Here is an 8,227-nt window from a genome sequence, read left to right as displayed (position 1 = left end):
CATTCTGTCACACATCCGGACACTCCTTCTTTCTATTATGGTGCCCATATACAACTGGAGGCAGTCTGTTCCAGGAACCACCAATTAATAGACTAGTAAGAATAGTAGTTCTTCTTGAGCGAAAGATCTCAGGTGTATGAACTCCACATTTTCTGGAATGCTGATATGTAATTTGCAGAAGCCAGCAAAGTTTTGAAGTGACCAGGCATGGATAGGGTGAATTAAAGGGGCTGAGAAAGTGGTTTTTGGCTCACAATCAGGACAAAATAATTTAGTGAAGAATTGACTGAGCCGGTTTTCAGGTTTTAATTATATTGTCATTGTTTCTCTCTATACCTTCTTGCAGAAATTAGTCTGTCTCTGCTTCAGATTCCTCATCTCCAAAATGAAGGACATGTGGTTTCTAAGCCCCTTTCAATGCTAGCATTGTAGGATTCTAAAGGACATAACTGGGTTCAGGTATAAAGTTACTAATGCATCTTATGGAAAAAAGGTAACCAAATATAAAATTATTCAGTCTTCCTGTAGTTTATTATGTTGTACATTTTTCAGAAAGAAAATATATTAGGACTACTTCAGAAAAAGAATGAATTCATCCGTACCATTAAAAGTATATTAAGAGGAAAAAATAGTTGTCACTATTCGCTTTGTTCAAATGACAGCAAACAGTTACGGCCTGATGATGTCTTAGGCCCTTTCCAATGTCATATTCACCACATGAGTGAATAGATTATAAGTAGCAAAATGTTCAAGGACCACTTTCTCCAATTTTGCCCCCAAATTTATTAGAGAAACTATTGTGCAGTCTTGCCTTATTACTCAGTTAATCATGATCTGTGTTTAGAGAGTTGTGCCAGCCAGGTTGAGACTTCAAAGAAATGAGCACAAACATTTGCTGTTTCCTGTGCAGTAGTGCAGTAGAGATATGCACTGCACTGGCTTGTATGGTCTTTAGGAGGAAGTTTTCAATTGAAAGACACTAAGTTGTTTACCCGTCAGCAGTATTTATAAGACAAGCAGAAGTTATCTCATTGACCACCAGAGAGTCAAAATTTACCTCATTCTCCTGTCTCCAGGTTGGTGAAGGCAGAAAACATAAAAGCGGAAGAAACAAGTTTAGAGCCAAAGCATTTGCTTCACATAGACACCACCGAAGTGTGATCACAACTAAAAGTTAACCAGTATTTTCCCGGTTCCAAAAGCACATCTGTCTTCCTTTTCCATAAAATGTTTGTATCTCTGATTTAATTTCATCTTAAAGTTCTTTCTTCTGCAGCTTATAAAGAGGTATTTTTCTTTCACTGCTGCTTTTCTGAAACTTCCAACTTCTCACATGGTTTTAAACTCTTCTGCTTATTTCTTATCCTTTTTTCATGTGGCCAGTTCCATTCTCCATGGAATGGAACTTAAACTTTTAGAGTGAGAATAGAATTGGGGGGGCGGGGTAGGGGAATAGGACAAATTAAGAGAGTAGCATTGAAACATACATCTTGCATTACCTCCTGTAAAGTTAGATAGCCAGTGGAAATTTGCAGTATGATGCAGGGAGCTCAAACCTGGTGCTCTGTGACAACCTTAGGGGGTGGGAGGTGGGAGGGAGCTTCAAGAGGGAGGGGTCATGCCTCTATCTATGGCTGATTCATGTTGATAATGGCAGAAACCAACACAATATTGTAAAGGAGTTATCTTCCAATTAAAAATAAATAAATTTTAATTAAAAAAAAGTTTAACAGAGTGAGAATTAAGAGTATCCAGACTAAACCAGAAACATGCTGCATTTTAGACAGGTGAAAAAAAGCTTAGTTCTAGGACCAGTAGAAGTACAAGTGAAACAATCAGTTTTCTCAAAGTAAAAGCAAAAAAAAAAACCAGAACCATCATGCTGAAATTTGTAAAAATAAGAAGTAGGATACTGAAAATTTGGAAATCTTTTACTTGGATCTCCTTGACACCATAAAGCTTGTTACAATTTTTTAAAACAGTGAATGTTTTAGCATTTGGACATTTCTCAATTTTTCCAAAGTTTCTGTGTACCTGAAGTTAAATCCTTTGAAAAGACTTCTCTAAGGTAACAGTATTGAAGAATTTATTAGAGAAACTATTGTGCAGTCTTGCCTTATTACTCAGTTAATCATGATCTGTGTTTAGAGAGTTGTGCCAGCCAGGTTGAGACTTCAAAGAAATGAGCACAAACATTTGCTGTTTCCTGTGCAGTAGTGCAGTAGAGATAGAAAATAGTTTTGGTGATAGAAAATTCATTTTGGACACTATCATTGAAGTCCTAGTATAAGCAAATGCAGTAACCGTTAAATGGATCAACAGAAGCCTAACAAGAAAAAGCTATTGGATTCTCAGTATTCCAAATGAAAAGAAAGGGGCAAGCAAGGTTATAGAGCTAGGAGCTTTCTGCATTTAAAAAGCCAAGAAATAAAAAAAAGAAAAAAACTTCTTTTAAAAAAAAAAAAAGCCAAGAAATAAAGGTAGGTTGTGTTCTTAAAAAGAAGGTTGACTAAATTCAGCAAAATTAACAGAGCTTCCAACATCAGTTCAAAATATGAACATACATATGTAACTGGCCTTTTTTTTTTTTTCCCCTGATTTCAATGATTTATCCCCAAGTTGTAGAGCCTTTGGTAACTCCTTGATGGAACTCATTATAGACAACTTTGTTCTTCCTGCATAAATTATAATATCAAACCTGGATTTGTTAACAGTGAATTTTTAAAAATTCTTAGTGGAGGCTTCAGGGTCGCAGGCCTGTGTGCTCTCTGATCCATTCCTGGCTCTTCTCTCCCTGTCTCTGGTCGGTAATCACAGAGGAGCTGATCCTACAAGCAGTGAGCAATGTTGCCTTGCCTTCCCTGAGGAGCTAGCGCCAGCTGGGTGTGACCAGTGGGAAGCAGGAAAGGAGAGAGCTGAAGGATGGGGCAAGTCAGAATATTCCTCATCTGCCCCCTGCTTTGAAGAGTGAAAGTGTTAGTCGCTCAGTCCTGTCTGAATCTGTGACCCCTATGGACTGTAGCCCGGCTCCTCTGTCCATGGAATTCTCCAGGCAAGAATACTGGAGTGGGTAGCCATTCCCTTCTCCAGGGGATCTTCCTCACCCAGGGATCGAACTTGTCTCCTGCATTGCAGGCAGATTCTTTACTCTCTGAGCCACCAGGGAAGCCCAAATGTCCTGTGACCCTTGACCCTGGGCTCCAGTAACATTGGCTTTTCCCTTTATTCCTCTCACTTAAGAATTATAGTTGTCTTACCCTATTTTTTAGGATAGTTGTTTTATCCTAGAGTCACTGCCTTCTTTGGGGGCTCTCTTCTCCCTTTCATCACCTGTTTTTACAAATTCTTTGAGTTAAATTCTCCCTGTGTTGACTTCTTAGAGCAGTTTCTGTTTGGAGCCTGGCTCTGTACGTCCTGTTGAAAGGCATCAATGATATACATGAAAAACTCTGTTACTCCTTGATTTTCTTTTGCTGGAAATTCTTTGTTTTAAATGTGCTATTTAGAAGTGCTTATGAAGGATTCAGTCCTCAAAAAAGCAGAAACCCAACACATTTAAAAAAATCAATTTTCCGTGGTCACAATATTCAAAACTATAAACACAAAATATTATAAGTTTGTATTAGTCAGATCGGAGCTATACTTAGCTGAGACTGATATATAAATTCCATCCTAAAAAGAAAAGTAGCATGTAATACCTGTCAGGACAATTACATCACACATTCTATATAAGGGCTACTCATTTACCAGCTTATTTGCCAGTGGTCTGTCTGTTTGCTCATATCAGAGAGAGAAAGGAGGGGGAGAGAAGGAAAGGAAAAAACCCAGAACTTTCTGTATTACCAATTGGAAATGCCATGTGAGTGAGTCCTTGGGATAATATTTTGAAATCTAAATTATGTTTACACTTTTTTCCCCTCCTTGTATTTTCTGCTATTGCTTCTCTTCTCCCTTCCCACGTCTGTAAGCAGGTCTCCTGCTAAATGTTCACTGTCCCAAGACATGGAAAAAAGAAAGGCAAAAGTAATATATGCATGCTTCTGGCTTTGTTTTATAGAATCCTAAATTCTCAGGGAAAAGGGTTTCTGGACAGGACTCAATATCCTGAAGGAGCTTCAGAGGGGGATAGTGTTTCCTTGAAAGTAGGAAGAGGCTGCCCACAGGCACATACATGGGGAGAGAGAAACAGTGATCCATGTTTCCTGAGGAAGAGACAAGGAGCTGGGAGCTGATACTGGAGGAGTTGTGGAAGTACAGAATCCCGGGGTAGACGGCAAACGAGTCCCCTGAGGTCATGGTTCTAGTATCCAGATGTGTCGTGGCAGATGAATCATCATACAAATACCAGCTGGACCTCACTCATCTGTACCAGTGTTTACCTTAGTTCTTCCTTACATTGGCCAATCAGCACCCCAAATAGCCACAAGGACAGTCAGGATATGTGTGGGAGCCACCAGGAATGATCTCTCCCTTTTTTTTGTTCTTAGGACTTCAGCATGAAAAGATGAAAACTGCCACCACAGGCAAAGGAGTCTGCTAGCAAATGCAGCTGACACAGAGAAAATGGACCCAAGAGATGGAGGGGAATTGGAAGTTCAAGACATTTGAGCCTGGATCAAGCTGTTCCTGAAGCTCATGAGACCCATCAGATTCTCATGTGAGTAAATCAGTTCTCTTTTAGCTACAGTCAGTTGGGACTGAATTTTCTGCCATTTGAATTGAAAAGAGATATACTTGTCTCTAATACTTACCTTACCTACCTGTTCAAGGCCTTAGTGCTGGGGCATAGCACATACAGAACTTACCCGATGACTAATATTGATGAATACACATAAGATATAATTTATTATGTTACTGTTACTGGGCAGGGGGGAGGGAGCATTTCGTATTGTCACATAGGGAGTGGCATGTCAAAATCAAATAAGAATGCCCATTTTGGGTTAAACCTCTTTCCCTGGGGGGTCAGAAGGTAAAGAATCTGCCTGCAATGCAGAAGACCTGGGTTCAGTCCCTGGGTGAAGAAGATCCCCTGGAGAAGGGAATGGCTACCCACTCCAGTATTCTTGCCTGGAAAATTCCACGGACAGAGGATCCTGGCGGGCTACCATCCATGGGGTCGCAAAGAGTCATATACGACTGAGCAACTAACTCCAGGGAGGATGAGACTCTTTTTGTCACAGAGACATTAAACCCTTCTACCATCACAACAGAGAGTTTAGTGGTAAAAGCTCGAGACAGGAAACACAGCAACCTTTTTGGTCCCTGTGTATCTCCCACCTCTTTACTTGTTGATGCACCCAGGCTCAGCTCCCTCTCCTAGTCAATTAAGACTGGTTCCCCAAGTTGCCTGTGTTGCTTCATGTATTAGTACCTTTGCACAAGCTCTTTCCTCAGGCTGGAATGAACTTCCCATACTGTCTATCCTTCAATACTTAGTTCAAGGGCTTTAGCTTCTGTGAAATCTTTCCTGACACCAACACTACCATGCTCCCTACACCTCCAACCTACACACTCTAAAATTGATCAGTTACTTGTCATACTCTGTACATCTTTCTATTGTGACCCATATTCAATTTTTTGTTTATTTCTCTATCTCCCCTCTTAAACTGACCTCTAGAAGGGCAAAAATTCTCTCTAATTTATCTTGAAATTTTTAGGACCTGGCCATTAGGCTATCTACAGTTATTTGTAAATAGTGGAAATCATAGACTACATTAAATAAATGATGTGGAAGCAAAAATAGTCATCCATTTTTACAGTTGAGATCTTAGAGTCCACCTTATCCTTGTGAATGAAAACATTTACCATAGTAACAAGAATAGCAAAGTTATAAATTCTAAGAGACTGAAAGGTTAAATTTTATTGGAACCCATCACATGATCGCATTCTTTATTCTTGAGCAAATTATAACCATATATTCCAAAGTTTTAAGAATTCTCACTTTTTAAACTTTGGCTAAGTTGCTTCTCTTTTTTAAGTTTAAGACGTTCTTTTCCTTTAAGTATTTTATACCCCGTGCTTGTCTGTTCGCTCCCTAGAACTATACAATATTTGTGATTACAGAATATTTTAGTATAGCCAAGAACCAAAACATTAGTTCAAATAGCAAATGAAATCAGATACTTAAAAGAGCCAAGTTAATTATACGTGGAAAAAGACCCTCCACTCACTTTGCGCGCGCACACACACACACACACACACACACACACACACACACACACGACATTTATATCTATACTCTTTAATAATTCCATGATTTCAACATCTTTGTGTAGGAAGGGAGTTGCTGTCACTTGAAAAGGTTACTGTGATGCATCCTGTTTCTTAAAGACCTATAGGAATCTGGGCATGGTTAGAAGCAGGAGGATGAACAAAGTGAGAATCAACATAACTGAATAAAAATGTAGCCAGTTATCTCCATTTAAGGTAGACTCGGTGCAGATTATGTTATATTTAGGGAAATTTTTCTCTTCTTTAATATGAATTGTCTTTGATAATTATTATTTACCTTTGGGAGGTATGCTTGTGTAGAATTCAGTGGATGACCAAGAAGAATAAGGTGGCAAATCTTCACTGCTACCAGTGGGCACAAGTTGAAATGCAAACTCTACAAGGGACTGTGCTGTTAGAGACCCTCTATAGTGTTATTTCATAATGCTTAACTCAGGTTTGGGAACGGTGTTGCTGCAAATATACAAATATAATAATATCCTGTGGGTTGCATTGATTGGAGAGAGGGCTGGATCTTTCATGAAATTAAACTACCATGAGTAGGGCAAACCATGGTAAAGATGTGTCGTATAGAGACCTGAAGACAGGCACTCCTCCGCACTCCCCGGTGGTTCATTGTTCAGTGGGTAAAGAATTCGCCTGCAAGGCAGGAGACACAGGAGGTGTGGGTTTGATCCCTGAGTCAGGAAGATGGCAGCCCCCTCCAGTATTCTTGCTTGGAGAATCCCCTGGACAGTGGAGCCTGGTGGGCTATAGCCCAAAGAGTCACAAAGAGTCGGACACAACTAAGCACCAGCACCACATTTTCTAAGAGGAGAGTCAATTACTGTGGAACTTGAGGCTAGGAAGCAAGGCTAGGAATCGGGGTGTGCTCTTAAGGGGGTCTCTTTGTACGTGGTAAGCTTTTTATTGCTCTTTTCCTTTAAACTGTTGGAAAGTTTTATTTCATGAACAGTTTGTAATCTATCCTTTATGTTGTCATTTCTTTCGTTTGTTTCTCACCTTCAGTCATTATTAACATCTGCACAGACCTGAGTGGTGGTGGGGGCTGGGGAGTATGGGACAATCAGAGCAAAGAAGAGCACCGCAAAATATAACCTTCTGCACATCACACTTCCCTGAGGCCAGGGTTGTGATCCCAACATCTGGCAAGTAGCAGGCAAGTGAATGGTGGCCTCTGAAGGCCAAAGAGAACAAGGCCCTGAAAGAGCTGTAGATGCACAGACAACTCAGGAGAGGGGGGCAGAAACTTTCTTTGCCAAAGCTGTCTGAGCTTCTTGTCCATTCTAACTCTAAACATTGTATCCCCTCATCCCCATTTCCTTCCCCTCAAAATCTATTTCCTCTCTCTTCCTTCACCTTTTATCATTTTTTACTTGAATTCTGACAACAGCTGCCTATATTGTTTCCTACCACTAGTGGCTTCCTTGCCCTAGTCAGGTTCTGCTCCACACGACTGCATGGGACTGCCATGGTTGTCTTTCTAAAGAGTGTTGGCCCTTGACCTTCCCCAGTGCTTGGCCAATACCTCCAGTAAAAACCTTCTTTCTGCTTGTTTACTGTCCTTGGGATTTCTATTGAAAGTTGCACTTTTCTTTCAGAGACATAGATTTTTCAAGCTGGTAGCCATTTGTTCATTAAGAGATGCCATTAGAGTCATTTGTCATGCTAAGAGGATTTCATTTAAAGATTTACCCACTTAAAGATTACTCAGGTTTTCAGTATTGAGACAGATGGCAACACAGTAGAAGCTTGATGTGATGTCTTGGAAAATCTGTCAGTTTTGTTTGGGAAAGTAAATGTTCATATAGTCAAAGTCTTTTTTAGATAATTCCATAATCTCATCAAATAATTTTGGTCCTGAAGTGAAGTGAAGTCACTCAGTCATGTCCAACTCTTTGTGACTCCATGGACTGTAGCCACCAGGCTACTCAGTCCATGGGATTTTCCAGGCATGAATACTGGAGTGGGTTGCCGTTTCCTTCTCGAGGAGATC

This window comes from Dama dama, chromosome 33, assembly GCF_033118175.1.
Source record: "Dama dama isolate Ldn47 chromosome 33, ASM3311817v1, whole genome shotgun sequence".
NCBI lineage: Eukaryota > Metazoa > Chordata > Mammalia > Artiodactyla > Cervidae > Dama > Dama dama.
This window is presented reverse-complemented; position numbering follows the sequence as displayed.